Here is a 20192-nt window from a genome sequence, read left to right as displayed (position 1 = left end):
TAAGCTATAAATATTTATAACGATGAGATCTTTAAGAATAGAGTTTTGCTAAGTACATTTCCCATTGTCTCCTGAGAGCTGAAAGGGCTGAGAAATGTGTTTTAAGACAAGAGTACATCATCCTGTCAATACTACTGATTATTTTACCAACTCAACTCTTAGATACATGGCCAACACCCAAAACAGGAGAGAAAAAAAAAGTGACAGTGGCTGACAGATATAAAATATCCTTTCTAACTTCAGAACTTGGGATTTTAAAAATATTTATAATTTACAAGAATAAACAATGAAGTAATGGTCCATTGGGTTCTCTGTGGCCAATTTGGACTTAAAACAGTGGTGGGTCACTCTCAAATATCTAAAGTTCAAATTCACTTTGGATCATGACCAAGACATTCAAATAGATAGATGAAGTTTTTTAAACCTCTGGAGATTGGAAATGTGAGCTGGAAATTTCATGTGCCTTCATGGTATTTTTGATTCTTCTGGTTTGAGCAGCAATGAGAAATGAAGTTTAAGTTAAATGTTTTAGATTATTAAAAATTAAATGGATGGTGTCCAAATAAGAACTTTAAAGTATAAATACTCATTGAGCATGCCTACCTTCTAAAGCTCACAATCATTTTTATAAAGCAGTCTTCAGGATCTGTGTTACTATATAATTGATTCATTCTTTCAGATAGTGAGTAGAAGGAGAAATTACACTGCTGACTGAGTACTCTCTCCATAGCATTGTTCAACTGATCTTCCAATTTTAGAAGTGATTTGAAAAGCACCTTCACTGTCTTATTTTTTTCTTTCTGGATGTAAAAACAAGAATCACATTTTTCCCAGTTCTTTATAGTTATTTAAAGTACTGAGTTCTATTGGGAGGGAAATCACACCTCAGTTGGGTTAGGTACCTTAAGGCTGGGTCTCCACAACTGGAGATGAAATGGAGCAAGACTGAAAATATAGTGAGTCTGATTTTCTGGAAAATGTGGGTGTCCTCTCATCAGGGCAAAACAGGGGTGGCACTGCTAGGCTCATGCTATTTGTCTTGGTGGTAAAGATGAAGTGTGGCAAGTCAAATCAACTGAAATTTGGGGGATCAATATGAATTAGCTGAAACTGATAAAATGTACATGTTCAGCATCATGTAGATCACAGAAAGAAAATTTAATTGGTTCACAAGAACAGAAAGTCTGATCAGTTCCAAAAGGTATATTAAGACGTTCTCCTCTGGGCTTTCACATGTCCTGAGTTTGAAAACATGTGCCATAAACTTGGAGTTGATTTCTCTTTCCATGGCATTGTAGTTTAATTTAAAGTAGAAGTTCAGAAAATAGGATATATCCAGCCCTTCAACCAATAAACAGGAAGAGCAGTTTGCAACACTCTTTTTTTTGCAGCTGCTCCTTGAACATAGTAGGTGATCAGCAGTAAATGCTCATTGAATTTAATCTCTTTCTTTGGGGCAACATAATTCAGGCTCAAAAAGCAGGCCTTAAATGAAAATGCCAACGTGAAATCACATAGTTAGATTGTTTTCGTGTCCCTCTACCTTATCCCATCCCCAATTCAAGGACCTGAACACAAGAATCGAGGGCGGATTGGAAATCTTCACTGAGTAAAAGGAAGGATTTATTCTCCTAACCCTGAGAACACAAAGCAAACCTCGGTTCTGAACCCGCCATACCCTAGCTGCCAGTTTTAGAGTGCCCTATGTATATGGCTACTCAGCCAACCTTGCAGGGGGTTCAGGGAGGTACATGATGCTTAAGGTGCTAGAGATGGCACAGCCTGCACAGTGTTCCCTGGATTCAAGGATGGGTATCAGGTGTGTCGGTATTGCTCAGTTCAGTTCAGTTCAGTTCAGTCGCTCAGTCGTGTCCGACTCTTTGCGACCCCATGAATCGCAGCACGCCAGGCCTCCCTGTGCATCACCAGCCCCCAGAGTTCACTCAGACTCACGTCCATCGAGTCAGTGATGCCATCCAGCCATTTCATCCTCTGTCGTCCCCTTCTCCTCCTGCCCCCAATCCCTCCCAGCATCAGAGTCTTTTCCAATGAGTCAGTTCTTTGCATGAGGTGGCCAAAGTACTGGAGTTTCAGCTTTAGCATCATTCTTTCCAAAGAAATCCCAGAGTTGATCACACATACTTGTAAATCTTCATGTTCTCTAACTGCAAATTCACTATCTTGGGATCTCTCTAGCAGAACCCAGGAGTCTGTATGGAGCAGGCATGACCCAGGCAGACAAGCATGGTGACGATAGAGTTTCTGACATGTATATGATTCATTTCAGAAACCTCCTAAGATTTTTAACTGAGATATGAACTTAGCATTCTGGAAATAGTATATTTTTGGAATCTGCCTAGAGAAGTCAGAGAATAAGCATTTCATATGTTTTATGAGAGGCTCGTTGGGACCAGAAGTGTGACAACATATTATAAATTGCATTATCGATGTAAACATGTAAATATATGCTTGTGTATGATGATACATGCATATGGGTGACTATATATAAGTATAGTCTGATCAATGTCATGTGTATTTATTTGTTGCCTTTTTTGGTGGCACCACTAAGCTTGTGGGGATCTTAGGGGGCTACTGTCCATAGGGTTGCAAAGAGTCTGACATGACTGAGCATAGGACAGCAGAAACACAGCAGTGAAAATATCAAGTCTTAACCACTGGACCTCCAGGGAATTCCCTATATCATGTGTATCTTATACACAGCCAAGTATGTTTCAAGTTGCCATTAACTGAAAGGGGTAAAAAATAAGCTCTAAGTTATTCAACATATGAGATCAACTTCATATTCTGAAATTAATAGGCTACTGAAAGTGAAAGTCACTCAGTCATGTCCAACTCTTTGTGACCGCATGGACTATACAGTCCATGGAATTCTCCAGGCCAGAATACTAGAGTGGCTAGCCTTTCCCTTCTCCAGGAGATCTTCCCAACCTAGGGATCAAACTCAGGTCTCCTATATTGCAGGTGGATTCTTTACCTGTTGAGCCACAAGGGAAGCCCTAATAAGGGTATTGCATTAACAGTTTTTGTAAAGTATAATTACATTAGCCCAAACTTTTAGTATTATCTTACTTGAGATGGGTATGTGTGTTCTACTGTGTGTTTCTAGTTTCTTTCTTTCTTTTGTAAAATCCTCATTGTTGTTGGTGTTTTGTTTGTTTTTCCCCAACATATAATATGGGTGAAATCTTTGGTTAAGGCCAATTAATACAATGGAGATCAACATTCACTATTTACATTTAAAATATTTTTATTCCATATGTGACTTAAAAGTCCCTCAGACTGCAAGGAGATCAAACCAGTCAATCCTACAGGAAATCAGTCCTGAATATTCATTGGAAGGACTGATGCTGAAGCTGAAACTCCAATACGTTGGCTACTTGATATGAAGAACTGACTCATTGGAAAAGACCCTGATGATGGGAAAGATTGAAGGCAGGAGGAGAAGGGGACGACAGAGGATGAGATGGTTGGATGGTATCACTGACTCGATGGACATGAGTCTGAGCAAGCTCCAGGAGTTGGTGATGGACATGAAGGCCTGGTATGCTGCAGTCCATGAGGTTTCGATGAGTCGGACCCGACTGAGCGACTGAACTGAACTGATAGGTTAGGAAAGCACCACTTACTCTTTTTAAACCTCTAAGTTGGCATTTCACTCTATGTTTTGTCTAGTCTGTAATCAGCAGAATTCTGGAGAGTTTTCTGTTTTGTTTCGTTTGTTTTCCATTTCCATTATATGCTCATAGTCATTTGAGGAGGCTTGGTGCACCCCCAGGGGAAGTTGTGATTCACGTCACACCCATGGCACCATTTGCAACAACAGACAAAATCATGAATACAGAGAGGTTTGAACTTCTAATGTAACTGCTGGGTTTTTCTTCTTACCCTTGAACTCTTCATCTTGGCATTTTTGTTCCCCAAGTCCTTGACTACTAACGTATACAGGAGAGCTTTGGAAAGCAGTCCCTCTCTGCCCTGCTGAAGATTCTTCCACCCTGGAGGAGACACCTCATGGTGGCTCCTTCTGAGTCCTGCTGTGATCTCCAAGGCTCACCACAGCCTGACTTCTCACAGAAAACAGGACAGTTTGATATGAAGTCTTATCAAATGCTTTTCTTTGATGGGGTACAGAATGCTGTGTGTTTCCTGGCCAAGCATGCTATAATATCTTTAGGGAACTTTCACAAGTTTGTTAGGTAAGCTTTCCCCCATAAATCTAGCAGTTGGCCTTGAAAGACTGTCAGTTTTTTCAAGGTGCTCTTTAGCTAAAGCACACTGCAAACATGCCCAGTATTTCCTTACACACCTGATTTCTTTTCAGAGTCCATGAACTCAGCACTGTGAAGCCATATTTGAAAAATAATTTAATGTCACCATTCAGTTGGCTGTCAGTTACAAGACATGAAATTCTTCTGGGGCATCTTGGGACACACTTGCTTTCATTCCTTATTACAAGGCATTATGGGTAGTTGAAAAACTGAGCTTTGGGGGAAAAAACGCTGTTCTGGGGCTTAATTCTGACTTTGGAGAACTTATTTAATTCTTGCAACTCAGCTTTTCTCATAAATACAGTGCTTTATACTATATTTGGCATAGCTGTAGTATCATTGGGATGACTAAATTCAAAATATATATAAAGACCTGAGCATATAGTAGGTCTTTCAAAAATGTAAAATACAAATGTCTTAACTACATATTTTAAGAGTTTTTAAAATAAGAAATCTTCTTACATATTTTTATAACTACTTTCCTTCTCTCAGCATGAGACACTGGGAAATTTCTCTAAAGTATGAAAAACCTCTTCTCTTCTGCTGCCATCAAGTCTGAAGTGATGGAAAGCTTTGCATTAAGAAGAGCAGCGCCAAGTTCTCAGGTTGACAACGGTTTCTACCAATTAGACCTGAAAAGGATACAACTGACTTAAAGGTGACTCTCACTTAAAATAATTAATCACTGCCTATTTGAAAAGTGGATATCATGGCCAATTTTTATTTATTTTATTTTACACATCACTCCCTTCTTTCCAGAAATTTTTTAGGATACTAAAAATAGTCTTACCCTAAACCAAACCAAACTGGCCTTCTGGTTTTTTCATTACACTCAACAGTGCTCTCACTGCTCTGTCTCTGACTAGCATGCCAGAAAGTTATAGAGAATGTGTTTTGTTTATTTGAACTAAGCCAATGACCTTTTCAAGCATTCTCATCATGAACTGCATATTACATAGAGTACCTTCTGTGCATGATGAACAAATAGGATCAAATTCTGGGGCCTTATGGGATAAAACTACATTTCCCCTTAGGTCGTCAACTTTTAAATGAGATGTTCTGCAGAATGGACAACGTTGACATGACATTATGGAGACACATCATGACGGGAGAGCACTTTGTCACAATGGTGATATGTGAACTTCAGAAGAGTTGGATCCCAAGTATGAACACGCTGCCAAGAATGTGGCTTCCTTTTTAGAGTATCCAGATGTCTCATGTCTGTAGAAATGGGCTTTTCAAATTGTTTATTTGTTGGTTTATATCAGGACAAGAAAGAGTACATTGCCTTCTTGAATCTAATTCAAGTTACTTCCAGAGTCTGAGAAACATGCCATACCTTCAGACACTTATTTTTATCTGCTCTGTAGCTGACTTTTATTGACTGGATCAAAGCTAGACTTATTTTAAAAGAATAAGCAAAAATAAAACCAGAAATCTCCTTATGTTAAGCCAAGTCAAAGGTTTAAGGTCGTTTCACAAAAACATTAGGGGATGAAATAGAAGAGGGGATATCATCTGAAGCTTTTATAACCTTGATGCTTCACCATAAGCACCAAAGGAAATCAAACAGAATCTTCATGGCTTTTCTCCATCTTGTGCATATGTTGGTTCTGCCTCAGGGATCTGTAGACAACTGTATTCGTATGCAGATTCCACCAATGACCATCAGTAATGGCAATGGAATTTCCAAGGTACAAAGTTTTCATTTGATTCATTTTTACTGTCATTTGTCTAAAACATATCAGCACCATGAGTTTAGATATTATCAGAAAATCATGAATCATTTTTCTCAACTACATAATTTAACCAGCACCAGGTCTTAAAATAGGGACGCCCGATGGTTCAATTTGGAAATTCGTGGAAACTCATGGTTTGTTCCCTGCTGAGCCCACAGTGCACAGAACTCAGGGCTCAAAATGGTTGCAGGTTTCATATTTATTGAATAAATGAGTGAATGGTTAACACCAATGTTATTAATTGCCTACAATTAGTAAAGAGTCTGGTACTTTAAACTTTCAGGAGTGAGGACGGACCCGTCTCTGATATGACCCCTGCGTGATATGATGAATTGCTAACTTTCATATTGGGATTTCATATATTCATTGTGAATGGATTTCCACATATCATAAGCAGTTATGATTTTCATAATTTTGGTTGACCAATCTGAAGCTCTATTCATCTTTGTAAAAGAGCCATCAAGCCTAAGAAATTATAGAAACCTTAATGAAGCCATGTAATCTCATAACACCTTCCAGAAAAAAAAATAGCAATAGGTCACAGGTTACCTTACAGGTAGCTTTCCCTGGTAGTTCACACAGTAAAGAATCCACCTGCAGTACAGGAAACCTGGGTTTGATTCCTGGGTTGGAAAGATCCCCTGGAGAAGGGAATGGCTACCCACTCCAGTATTTGTGCCTGGAGAATCCCACGGAGATGGAGCCTGGCAAGCAATATTCCAGGGGTTGAAAAGAATAGGACACGACTGAGCAACTAACACACATTACCTTAAAGGCACTCTCTTTACATCTAGAAATAGAGCAGCGATTGTGTACCAGCTCAAGAAACTTATTTGAAAACTTGAAACAAAAGGTAAGAATCTTTGAATGCAAGCTCGCACTGAAGTCTAACATCAAATTACATTTTTAGGTTCATTTTTTTTTTGATCAGTGATGTAGTTAAAAATATGCACTTTCCCAGAAAAAAATAATTTAGAAACATCCTAATATATGCTTAGGTAATTGATAAAGAATCTTAGCAAAAACTAGGAGAGATCATGATTGTCGCATCAGCCCATCTTCCTACTTTGTCCAATATTTATGCCAAAAGAGAGGAAAAAAATATGGTAACCACCTTGTGCATGTTAGTATGGTATAAGCAATGGACACATCCTGGGGAGGGAGGAAAATATATCTACAGAATATCTGTGTGGTACCTGACTGAGTGTCACCTTATTTCATTCTCTCAACAATGCTATGTAAGTGTTAAGTGGTGTGCACTCTTTTTATTTTTATATGTGTGAGTCAGCCACTTCCCTGTGAAGATTAAATGAGATAATGCATGTAAAAGTGTTATCTAAACTGCAAGTTGCCGTGTCACTATTAGATATTGTCAGAGCCCAGGAATTTATAAGAAATCTCCGGTTCTTATAGATCGGAAGACTCAGTGAGCTGGCAGCAGCGGGCTGCCTGCCCTTCCTATTAGGAGATGACTTGGGGAGAGGGGGCAGTAAAGAGCTAATTAGTGGAAAATTTGTTTATTCTTGGTGGATTTCATTTTCCTATCTAGGGCTTACTAATGAATAATAAGCCTTCTTCTTCTTCTTCTTTTTTTTTTTTTTGGCTTTCTGGCTTATCAAGTCCTGTGAGTCAAGACTGGGGCTGAATCTGGTAGCAGAGCAGAAGAAAAAGCCATACCCCTGCAAAGGGATGTTGTAACTGAGAAAGAAAAACGAGGATTCTGGCAGAAGAAGCAGTTTCTAAAGCTTGAAATGAACTGAAAACTTTGCCTAAACTCTGACTCTGGGCCCAGTCACTATCAGTATTAACAGCAGAATATTTCTGCAGCTTCTCCAGGAATAGAAGAAGGCAGGACAGTAACAGGAGGGGGGTAGGGTGAGTTGCTGTGCTTCATGAACAAATCAGGGTCTGGTGGTCCAGGACTGGATACACCATGGAGGTGGTTAGGCAAAGGTTAGCTGGGATTTAAGAAAAGGGTCCATTGCTTTAAAGGCCGAGAAAGTCATTTGTGTTTTGCTGCTAGCTGCTCAGTCATGTCCGACTCTTTGCAATCCCATGAACTAGATAGCCCACCAGGCTCCTCTGTCCATGGGATTCTCCAGGTAAGATTACTGGAGTGGGTTGCCATTCCCTTCTCCGGGGGATCTTCCTGATGCAGGTATTGAACCCAGGTGTTCTGCATTGCAGGCAACTTATGCCTTAATTATACAGTGTAGGTCCCCAGAGAAGGGTGTGTAGGTTGGTAAGACTATGATGTCTTCTGTCAGCTGCCTGGAGAGGAAGGCAGTGATCTTCGAAGCATGGAAAATTGAGTTCAGGTGGTAATGAAAGTAGACAATTCTTTTGGGTTTTACATTGTTCAGCAGAGCAAAAGTCGTACTCGAATACAGCCATCCAAAGATGTAAAGTACTGCTCTCAATCTTGTAGAAATGTGAAGAAGCCCTGAACTTTTCTAAATCAAATGTCCATGCCTATCCCAACTGTACACCAATAGAACCCAACCAATCTTTCAGTGAGTAGGACTTGGACAACTATGGATTTGTTTGTTTGTTTTAAACTTTCCCAAGTGATTTTAATTGTAATCAGGCTTAAGAACCATTGACTTAAGAGTCTCAAGAGAAAAACTTGCAAGGAGATGCTATTCTATTCAAAATACCTTTCCCATTCTTACTCGACTGACAGTTATCCAAGAGGATGTATCAAATGGTAATTTTTAGGAGGGAATTATTCTGGCAGGTAGAAACATACCGTCTTCTTGGGCCTTATAAAGTCACCACTTGCTTCCTAAGGTTCGTGGTCTGTTCCACATTAAGTACGAGGAGGTAGTGGTTTAAGAACCCAGTATGGTCTGTTTCATGGGCACATGCTGTTGAGTTTTATTTCTTTGATTATACAAAGATGGTCTTCTCCCCTCTCCTGATAACTGTCAATTCCCAGACTTAAGTGGCTGCCTCCTTTTGAAATTAACCTGCCAACATTTCTCACTGATGGCTACAGATGGCTACTGACATTGCATAAGCTGCATTGATGTTCCTTGTTTGAATCCACAGGTTGTAAATATTTTCTGCTGGATTTAGGTTATATTGGAATGCTGGACACAAAATTTCAATAGTGTTGGTGGACACAGTAACTAGTGTTGAAAGTGGATACTGGACAGTTACAAAGGGATCAAGAATCTAGAAGATATTCAGATATTTGAAGGTAATTAGGACAAGGGAGCCATGTAATGATGACTTGGGAAGATTCCTATTGCTATCTTTTCATTTTCTTTGTGTTCTGTGCTAGGAATTCTAACCTCTCCCCGGTTTCAAAAGTTAGGAGAGACACCAGTCAAAGCAGAATTGGCCAGAACCTGGCATTCTGACAGAGTACCAGACGCTGATCTGGGGAAGAAACACACCTCTAAAAAGTTTAGACCTCTAGAAAGGCCCAAGAGTATTTGACTGGAGCCTGTCAAAGCAGGAAGGCACAGTAGGGCTTCATGAAGGTCTTGCATTGGGTGTGGAGAAATGTCTAAGACAGAGAGCAAACAGCATCTGGTAAGCACAGCAAAGCCAATGGGAGCCCTAGTCGGGAGCACAAGAGTTATGAAAAAGCTTGCCAGACTCCAGGAGAATTTATTCTATGGCATACCAAGTGGGTGTACCATGAAGTGAGAAAGGCAATGAGTTGAAATTGGACTCCTAGGCAGGAGGAAGTACATTGAAGAGACTGACAGTTCAAGGCTTGTCCTGTGCAAGAGGCCTGGAGTCTGGCCTCTAGAAATGGGGAATAGATTTTGTCCGGCAGCCAAGGGGACCTCATGTTGGCTAATGAACTTCTTGTCTATGGCTCCCTGAATTCCCCCAGCCCAGGGTAATGGGATAATTTCCAGAGTCATCTCAGGCCTGGCTGGACCTGTAGGTTGGGGTTAAGTGGTTCCAGCTTCTAAGGTTAGAAAGATATAGAGGCAGGAAACCAAGGGGATCCTCACCATGGGTATTTTTTTAACTCAATTCTTCTTTCCTCCCCCAACTACAGTTTAGTGAAGTGGACACATTCTAAGAGTATGTTCAGAGGAAGAAGACTGACAACTATTCAAGTCAAAGAGGGGCTACCGCACTGTGGCCAAAATATTTACTGCTCGAAGCAGTCAAATGCATTTCTTGTTCTTTTATGTTCCAGAGTATCTGATACTATGTGGGACACACATATACTTTAAGTGCATATTGACACATACCAGAAAGACATAGCTATAGAAGAGGTATGTGTGTGTGTTTAGTTACTCAGTTGTGTCCAACTCTTTGCCACCCCATGGACTATAGCCCACCAGGCTCTTCTGTCGGTGGAATTCTCCAGGCGAGAGTACTGGAATGGCTAGTCATTCCCTTCTCCAGGGGATCTTCCCAGCCCAGGGATCAAACCCAGGTCTCCCACATTGCAGGAAGATTCTTTACTGTTTGAGCCATTAGGGAAGCCCATAAAAGAGGTATAATACTGATAAAATATGGTATTTCCCAAACCACTACTATCCCATCCCAATTTATTTTCAAGTGTGCCCTTATCTAAAATGTCTTATTTTTATTTAAGTCTTTGCAAAACCTCATTCTTATCTTCTCACTTTAAAATACAAAATCTTAAATACTTGGAAGATATATTGCTACCATATAATTCACAGGCACACACACACACAACAATAAAAGAACCAACATATTGCTGAGTTAGCAACTAAATAAACAGCTAAGTACACCCCTTTTGTATCATTAAGTAGCGTGCATTCTTAAAGTGATAATGGAACTAAATTTGGAGAGAACAGACTGGTAGGTTTCAATTTATTTGTTTCACAATCACAGCCTCAAACTGAAGGGAAAATTACGCGGCAGTTTGATAAATAAAGCCCTATACATTCACAAACAAAATGCAAAATGCAAACTTCTAGAACTTCAAATAATCAAGGATCTTAGATTAATTCCATCAGTGGTGGAGGGTTTTTTGTTGTTGGGAATTTGCTGGAGAATTTAGTATGAAAGCATTCTAACTAGTGTCTGATTATATCAGTGTCTCCATTTCCTCTTAGAACACACATCTGTTGTTGTGGGGGCTTTTTGGAGGGGAGAGTGTGGTTGTGGTTATTATGGAAATACGGCAAAACCAAATATTTTAAAGCAGATGAGAAGAAATCCACAGACAGTTGGCTCACAAATGTTGCAGGCTTTCCGCACCTAGGCATAAAGCAAGCAGCGGTAACAGCAGCGTTCCTGGTGGCCCCTGTTTTATCTGTGTCCAACACTGGACTGCTCTTGTTAGTTAACTGACTGGAGATTGTTTCCCCCTTTATTCCCTCGCTCTCTTTTTTAATTGTTGTTACTCTGTTTTGCCTGAAAGCTGCAGTATCTCACTGTTCATTATTCCTGGTTCAGTCAAATCCTGTCCAAAATTAACCCACGGCGTGCTGGAGTTATTCCCTCGCTCTGCTTCTTCCTACACAAAACACAGCACATGGACCTTGCTGTTGCTCTTAAAAAATTTACAGATCCTATAGAAGTAACTTTTAATGAGCTCAATGCTGATTTTACCCGCCTGTGTTTCATATTTAAAATTCCTAACATTTAATATTTAAGTTTCCAATTATTGACAAATTGTTTTAAGTCCCATCACACTTAAATCCTCTCTCTCTCTCTCTCATACAGACCTAGTTCTAAAGAATCCGTTTTAACTTTAGCTCCACGTTTTCTATTTTATTCGTATTTTCTACTCTTTAAAAGAGTCTTCTGAGACTTCAAATTCAAGCTGTAAGACAGGAAAAAAAAAAAAAGTCAGCATCAATGAGAGAGGGGAACTAGTTTCTTCTCCCAGCATCAGATTCCAGAGTATTCCATCTGAATTAAGTGCAGCCATCAGAAGAACCATAGAAATGGGAAGGTTGCTGTTATAAATTAATGATTATTTGCTGTGCATGTTAGAATGGCTGTTTGTTCCACATTTTATTGTGATGTTTTATTCGTATGCAGTGCAACAGTAATTGGGTCTTAAACATGATAAAGTATCTTAAAGCTGCATTGGTAGCTGAGCTGCCTACAGCAGGTTTTTAACTCTAGTTAAAGAAGGTTAATCAAAGCTAATGAATCTGTTTTATCCAATGCCACAAGTGTATCCAAAAAATATGCAGGAAGTGACTAAAATCCGGATTGTTCAGTTGGAAATGCAAATGCATTTTCAGCATAGTAATGTTGTAAGCATTTTTGATGTTCCTGGATGGATGGCCCATACCTGCAAACCCAATACTTTTCTTAACTTTCTGCTGCTCACTCTTCTGCCAGAGAAAAATACGTATATACATATATGAGCCTTATGAATACACAAGGGTAGAAATGCAATCCCACATAGAGCCTTCGGTGTGAGAATATCAAGAGACTGTTGCATTCAGAAGTTCAGAATAGCTCTGCTCTTTATGAAAGAATATGAGGAGCCCCTAATAAGGCTAATTCATTAGAACAAGTGTTTGTTATTAAAACACACCACGCACGACCACAGGCATCCAAGCCAGACAGTGTGGCAATTAAAGTTGCCTCCCTGCAAAACTCGGGCTGCCCACCAACTCTCGCCCACGAGTTCTGTTTTGTTTTCTTATTAGAAATGACATTGAAGAATGCAAGTTCATAATTTGTCAGGCAGCTGAAGACGGATCAGTCTCTGGCCATGACACTGTTGTGTCCCCTTTCAGTCAGAAGGTTTTAAAAATTCAAATTGTCTGCCTGTGTCCTTTTGCAAGGCTGGGGAATCCACCTTGCTATCTTGAACGCTGCCCCGTTGCACCGGGAAAAAAAAAAAAACGCACAAAAAAACCTCACAGCTAGAAATCATCCTCTAAATGTCTAAATTCACAGTGGTGGAGAGTTTTTCATCTTAATCCCAGCATTTACAGAAAACACACAGACACACACACCCTCAGTCTGCACAGACACCTTTCCCCCCTTGGCTACTAGTGGTGGTTTGGAATGAGATTCATAGCGACTCAGAGGGCTGCTGCTGGCCTGGAAAAACCCCCTGCCTATGAGACAGAAAGGAGGGGGCGGGGGCATATTGTAGCTTTCCACCCAGCTCTCTTTTTAAACCTAAATAATATTTGTACTTTAGGGGGAAGGGTGTGAAAACGGGATGGACCAAGGAAGCAAGGCAGGACCCAAGACTCCAGGGATGGAGGAGAAAAAAAAAAGCCCGAGGACTGAATCTAGCTTTGGTCCATGGAAAGCCTCCATCACAGGTTTCAAAAGCATATTTTTTCAGTTTCACCAGCCACAACCCCCTCGATGAAAACTAGTTGCGAAATTCAGTGCCTGTTAGGCCTCAGCTAATTAGAAAAAATGGGCTTTTTTTTTTTTTTTTTTTTCCTTTCTTTCTTTAGCACCTTTTCTTTCAAGCATTTAGTCTCAGGAGGGGAATCCAGGCTTTTGGCCGGGCTGTTTTGAAAACACGCCTTTGAATGCCTCTCCCTAATTCACGCCTTTTGTTTTTCGGCTTTTGTGTTTGCCAGTTTGACCATATAACATTATACATCTGGTGTATAGCTTGTTGGGGCTTTTTTCTCCCAGGGATCCTATGCATTCCCTATAGGATCCTCCCGGGCTTCAATTTGAGCGATCTTGTAACAGAAAGGGGTAAAGGAGCGCAAGGAGGCTGGGGGCAGGCAGAGAGAGAAATGAGCGAAACCTAAAAAAAAAAAAAAAAAGTTGAAAAGAATTCTTTTGCTCTGGTCTTTTCTTCTCACTGTTGCGACTGGACCCTGAGTCAGCCGGCGACAAGGCTTCGGTGGGAAAATTGACGGGGCCACAGAATAGATAACTCATTGGAATTCTGGCAACATATTCGTAAATAAAACAAAAGTGGAGAGGCGGGCTGGGGGGAGGGCGCGTGTTTCTGGGGAGGCGCGGGGCTGCAGGGGTCTGGGAGGACCCTTCCAGGGCTGGCTCCCTGACTCCCCTCTCGCAGGGGACATCTAAGATGGTCAAAGGAAAGGAATTCAGACTGTGTTGTCCAGGCTTGTTAGGCAGAGCTCTTGCAGCTGGACATGTTTATTATTGCAGCTATCAGGGTGCTCTTGCACACACACGTTCCAAGCCCCAGAGAGCTGAAATAATCCACCTTGTTTCTTCAGAGCGGGCAGGCAAGTTCTGTGCCTCCGAAGGGGTTTCTTTTTAAAAAGGAACATTCCTGTGCACAACTTTTTTTTTTTTCTCCTCTTCAGGAGGAGATGTCCCCCAGATTCAGTTTGCATTTATCTTTTCCAGCCCCTACCTCTCAGGCACACTTTTGACAAAACAGCTTCGATGGGTTTTTCTGGGTGTGATGGTATTTGTGTATGTTTCCTAATGGTAGAAACTCTGAATCTTCTAGCTGATTTTGCTATTAATGTACATAGTGTGTAATCTTCTGGCGGATCCTGTCTCAGTCTCTCCATCTGCAAAATGGACACAGCAAAACACCAAAGTCAGAATTTATAGTTTCCTGTATACTTTGAGTTCCTTTTTATAATGGCTTTGTTTGATACATGTATTTCTCATATCATATATGAATAAACTCATCATAAAACCCATTATAAATAAATATTTCATGTCTTGATTTGGAATAAGATAAAACCTAGAATAAATAGGAAGACAGTATGTTTGTAGCTGGTGTTTGAAGCTAATACCAGCATTCTATTCTTTACTGCTGAACAATTTCAAAAGCAATACTAGGCATGAAAACAAAACAAACTCATTTCAGTGCAAAGCTTATGAGTTGTTTGTGTTTCCCTGAATTCAACGAGGGGGTGGGTGGGCAGGGAATTTATTTTAAATATAGAAGTGTGGAAAATATAACAGAGTCGGCAGAATATCTGGAAGGTTCTGCAGCTCACAGTGCAGAGTTTATTAAAGATGTGATGTAACTTGTGAATGTAGTTTTCAAAAGTAGTCATGAAAAGACTGAAAGATCTTACAAAAAATGCTATTTTGGGCTTACATATTTGTAATTCAGATTACCAGCTGGTTAACCCTTTGATAAGAGTTTCTTTAGCTGGAAATCTGTATTCCTGTCTGTCCTTAATCAGTCTAGTCACCTGACCAATAATGCAGATCCAAGGGTAAACACAATTAAATTAGAAAGTATTTGGAGGAAAAGGTGAGATCTTTTTAAAAATATATGTATTTTTAACTAAGACACTTTGATGTTTCAATCAAACACATAAATTATACAATAGGCTAATTGTCAAAAATCTGGTTTTTTTTTTTCCTAAACATCATTCAGATGGGTAGAAAAACGCCTGCTATTCAATATTGAAATATACTGTAATTCCTTGGGAAAAGTAACTTACCTTAAGGAACAATTTCACTTAACAGACAAGGACTATTTATTTACTCTGAGTTTCCTGCAAGGTTGTCTGTTTTTTGTTTTTGTTTAAAATGGTTTCAGAACATGGAGAAGTAAGACCATCCTCAACTGAAAGGAAAACAAAAACAAGAATCACGGACTTTAAAATCCTTCAATGAATTCCTTAGCTTCAAAATGTAAAACTGTCCCAGCAAGAATGTCACAAAGTGTAAGCACAGAAGGATATGTATTTTACTGAAAACATTCTCTCCAGAACGTCCAAAGAATACACAAAGAATAAGCTGCTCTTATTTATATGACAATGTCTGTATTTATCATAGTTTCAAGTCTGCTTAACAGTCCGATACCATTTTCTAAAAGATGTCTTAGTTAGACTAAGACTCCTAACCCACCCACCTGCTCTTTTAGCTCACGAGTTTTGATTTGAAGAAAAATGTCCTTTATGTTTCTGTGAAGACTGGCTTTATTTCTAATGAAGTGGGAGTTTAGAATTAGAGGTAAACCTGGTGCAGGTCGTCCAGCAGCAGCAGCAGCAAAGTAAAAATGACAAATAGCAGTTCCCCACTTAAGAAAATAACATTCTGTTGATTGACCAACACCCTTTAAATTTTAGCTCTTAACAACTCTTACAGAAACAGGAACTGCCAATAACAAACCTGATTTCCAACGTCCCCAAGGTAATAATAATCCACTAATTTGACTACATCCCAGCTGGCCCTCTGTAACAGTTTCTCTCTGGTTTTTGAAGCAGAGAGGCCTTATCTTTGGAGGAAAAAAAAAAAGAAAACACACGCACAGGGAGGGTGGGCAGTGAAGTTAAGGAGTGTGGAGAGAAAACACATGGAAATTTAATGTGAAAGTTTCTTGTTTCAATAAAGCTGTTAGGTTTGGCATGAAGACTGTTATCAGATGGTTCCTTTGACATTACTTGAGCCTTTCAGTAAGTAAGACAAGCCTGAAGGATTAGGTTGTCAACTTCAGCCTGTCATCTTTAGGACAGGGGAAAAAAAAAAGTTTCTTTTTTCTTGCTCTTTTTTATGGTTGCATCTTCCTTCACCAGCTTTGGGGACTGCAGGAGAGGCATTTAAGGTGTAGAAGACAACTCCGACCCCACACTGATCACGGATGTTCTGCTTTTAAAGATGAGTGAGCCAGCCAAGCTGTAAGGCTAATCACTCTGGGTAAGTATGAATTTATCTAAAGAGGATTTCATGTGGAACCCCCTGAGCCGGCCGCCAAACGGATGACTGCACACTTGAAGAAAGTTAGTGGGCCTTCTCCCAATCAACTGTCAGGCCACATAAAAGGTTTGGAACGCGCTGACTTAAGCAAACGATATTTAGCCATCTAAGGAGACCAGAAGGCCCAAGATTTTGCTTTGTTGGAGCTGACAGGAAATATTGATACGTATCAAGTAACACTCCTGATGTAAAAGGGAAGATGTGATTCTTTTCGGCACTATCTCTATTTACAAAAGTGTCTTGTGCTTTGGAAAGAAGGTGGGGGAATGGGAAATGCCAAAGCCAACACTTCACTTGGGACTTTGCCAACTTTCCTGGGACCGCAATTTAGTGAAAATAGGAATCAAACTACATCAGCTTTTTTTTTTTTGAAACAAAAGGTGTTGGAATTGGAATCTGCAGACTCTCTGAATGTCTAGCTGATGGGTGGACCTCGTCCATCACCCCAAATCTATCCCTTGAGTTGATTGACTTAGAAAGCCTGCCATGGATTATGTTTTGGTGTATAATATGCGAGTGTCTTCCAAATATCTGGCTCTCAGGCCTGAAAAGCAAATGCTCTGAACAGGTCCTAGGTATTGAAGTTCTATTTTCATGAGTAATAATGTTCAGGATCCGAATGATTCATCCCTTTCAGTATTTAAACCACATGGGTCGGTGGGAGGGGAATCATAATGTCCTGTATTGGCAAAGTCTAATGGGAACACAGAGCTTTTACCATAGAATAAAGGTTGGGTTGGAGGGTTTCATTTAAAAAAAAAAAAAAACAAAAAACACCCTATTTTATCAGAAGACTAAACGTTCTCCATCAGTAATGTTGTGCCTGAGGTGATACCTTGAAGATGCTGGAGGTGGCAGTGTTAATGAAACACCCATTGGCACTAAACAGCATTTCTAGAATCCTGATTGTAGCACTAGAAAGGAAAGTGAAATTTGTAACAGCACAATAAACAAGGGAAACTGCAGAAAAGAACCTGCTTGTTCTGAGAGGAAGATCGCTTCCAGTTAAACAAAGAAATTTAGGGTCGTCTGCTTTTCATGAAAATCGCATACATATGGCCTTTGAAATTTGTCACTGAAGACGTTTTTTGCTCTAAGGTAAAATTCACCACTTTATAGCTTTTCAGCTGCAAATCTCTGGCTTTTTTTTTTTTTCTTCTCTCTTTTGGCCCGCAGCCCAATATGAATGTATGATCACTAGCACAATAGTTAAACATCTGAGTCTTTTTGAAGTGCCTTCAATGCTACAATGATGTGATGGTTGATTGCCTAGTCGTCCCTTTAGAAAAGAACTTCATTCTGCCCCCTAGTGGTAGAGATTAAAGTTTAATGACTACTTCATAATACAATAAAGCCTTCCCGTTCCAATGTTTCCCATATTTTTAAGAACATTCTATAGGGTGGGAAGTACTGATGAGTTTCCTCATAATCAGTAAAGTGTATATTTTCATAGGAAAACTATACTGAATGGATTGTTCTGCAAGCCAGATAATCGTTTCATATACCTTTCATGCATTTTGCTGTATACACTGCCACTATAAACGGCTATTGTTCCCACTACCAGATTCCTCCTGGAAAAATTCTGCAACATCTCAATGGAAGCTTTTAGCCAAGAAGTGTATGTTATCCTCAAAATAGTTGAAGGAAGAGAAAGCATTCCCTATTGTCAGATGTTGTGGAAGTTTACCTTACTTCTCAGAGGACTATTTTTGAACAAAAGGTAACCGAAGAAGTTCTCACTAATTACAGCGCTGGTTACTTCACAGGTCACATTTCCTTAGGGTTCCAGTTCATAAAGTAAGGCATGTATCCCCAGCATAAAAAGGGGATGTTGTGATGTCGACACGATTTTTGACATGGGAAATGTTGATCATGCCCGGTTCTTTTGGAGCTGACGACGAAGTAGAAGGGATTTGTTTGGGTTTTCATCCTGTCCTGGCTTTGTTTTCTTTATGTATTTATTTTTTTAATCTTTCGTGGAGGGTTCATATTCTGCATGCAGGTGGAGCATATGCAAGCACGTGAAATCAAGCCCTCGGAATGGAGCAACCATCCAACGCGCATGTATGTTTAGGTCTTGCAGAAGTGAAAGCTCATGTTGGAGGGAGGTGGAGAAGGCTACAGAGGAGGAGGAGGGGTCCACGGAGAGTGGACGGGGCAGCTGTGTGTAATGTGTCAGTTCGCGCCTGTGCCGCCATTGTCCTGCCGATGTTGGAATGCAGGGAAGGCGCCAGTTTATTGAATGAGGAGCCATGTAAATTCCAGCCGTCAACATGTGATCAGTCCTTCGGACAAAGAGAGAGGTTTTCTCCTTACCCATATTTGATTTCTAGGCACAGCTACACGTTTTTCCAGAGTTGTTCTGCTACCAGGCTGTGTCTCTGGATCGCCCTTGGTCACCCCTCTCTTCTCAGACTGCCTCTACAGGTTCAGTACCTGGTTTGTGAAGGTGTATGGACTGCAATTCAAATGCATGAAGTCAAGATTTTTTTTCAGGAAATAATGCTAGGTCTATAGTGACGTCAACAATCACCAGTATTTCTGAAGGAGCAGACTGGCTATTGTTTCATTTGTTTCACTGTGATAGGCCAACACTTTCTTTAAAAAAGAGTAGTCCAAAACAAATATTAATATACTCGATGGCTTTTCTTATTGCAAAGCACGTCAACGGGGTCATAACTATGTCAATTTAATTCCTTTCTTTAAAAAGAGCTCTGGGGAACCACGTGATCGATCCACAAGGGGCCAGAGAAGCCCTCACTTCTCATCACTTCTTATTGCTGTCTGGCTCCCCACCCCCTCCACGTGGTTTGAAACAGGCTGCTGACATTTCTGAGATTTGGAGCAGGGTTCTGGGAAGCTCTCGACAAACTAGAAGGGGAGGAGGAACAGGAGGAGGAGAAGGAGGAGGTTTCTCTGATTAAGATCAACTCCAAAACAGCTTGAGTCTCATGAGAGTTTAATTAGAGAAAGCAAATTTCAGCCCTGTTCACACAGGCAAAAATTATCCATACTAGGAGATCTCAGATGACAATTTGTGTGTGTTTATGTGTATATATATATATATATACACGCGTGTGTGTGTTTGTGTTAGTCGCTCAGTTGTGTCTGACTCTTTGCAACCCCAAAGGAGCCTGCCAGGCTCCTTTGTCCATGGGATTCTCCAGGCAAGCCTACAGGAGTGGGTTGCCATTTCCTTCTCCAAATATGTAAGAAGCCTAGAACATTTTGTGGTGTGTTAGGATTGCAGCCTTTCTCTCTCCTTATCCCAGAATTTCATCTTTCTAAAGCAACCCAAGATGTCCCTGGTCTTCCAATGTCACTGATGTGACAGTTCTTGGAACTCTGGCGGAAGATGGCAAATGGGACTTGGATGACTTTTTTTCTTAATGCCGATTACTTACATACAGATTATATATGTATGTCCTTTTCAGATATTCAACCTATCTCAATGATTTCCACAGGGGTTCTTTCTAGGACTGTATGGTTAAACATACAGATGGGATGGAGAGATTGCTGGGTGGGAGATGGGGCATGGGAGTTTCCTAAACAAATTATCTGGACCTAAAGAAAT

At 40.3% G+C, this 20192-nt stretch overlaps 1 long non-coding RNA gene across 1 annotated transcript in view; it reads right to left on the bottom strand.

The window, feature by feature from the left end:
- Positions 1-13810: 13810 nt before the first annotated feature.
- The window catches only part of LOC138984382 (uncharacterized), a 15537-nt gene continuing 9155 nt past the window's right edge, over positions 13811-20192 (bottom strand). Inside the window, exons 2-3 of the long non-coding RNA XR_011461636.1 lie at positions 15361-15485; positions 13811-14466 (exon numbers count right to left, since the gene is read on the bottom strand). This is a non-coding gene — a long non-coding RNA (uncharacterized lncRNA). The remainder of the gene's footprint in view (positions 14467-15360; positions 15486-20192) is intronic.

Source organism: Bos mutus, chromosome 21 (assembly GCF_027580195.1).
Source record: "Bos mutus isolate GX-2022 chromosome 21, NWIPB_WYAK_1.1, whole genome shotgun sequence".
Classification (NCBI taxonomy): Eukaryota; Metazoa; Chordata; class Mammalia; order Artiodactyla; family Bovidae; genus Bos; species Bos mutus.
This window is presented reverse-complemented; position numbering and strand designations above follow the sequence as displayed.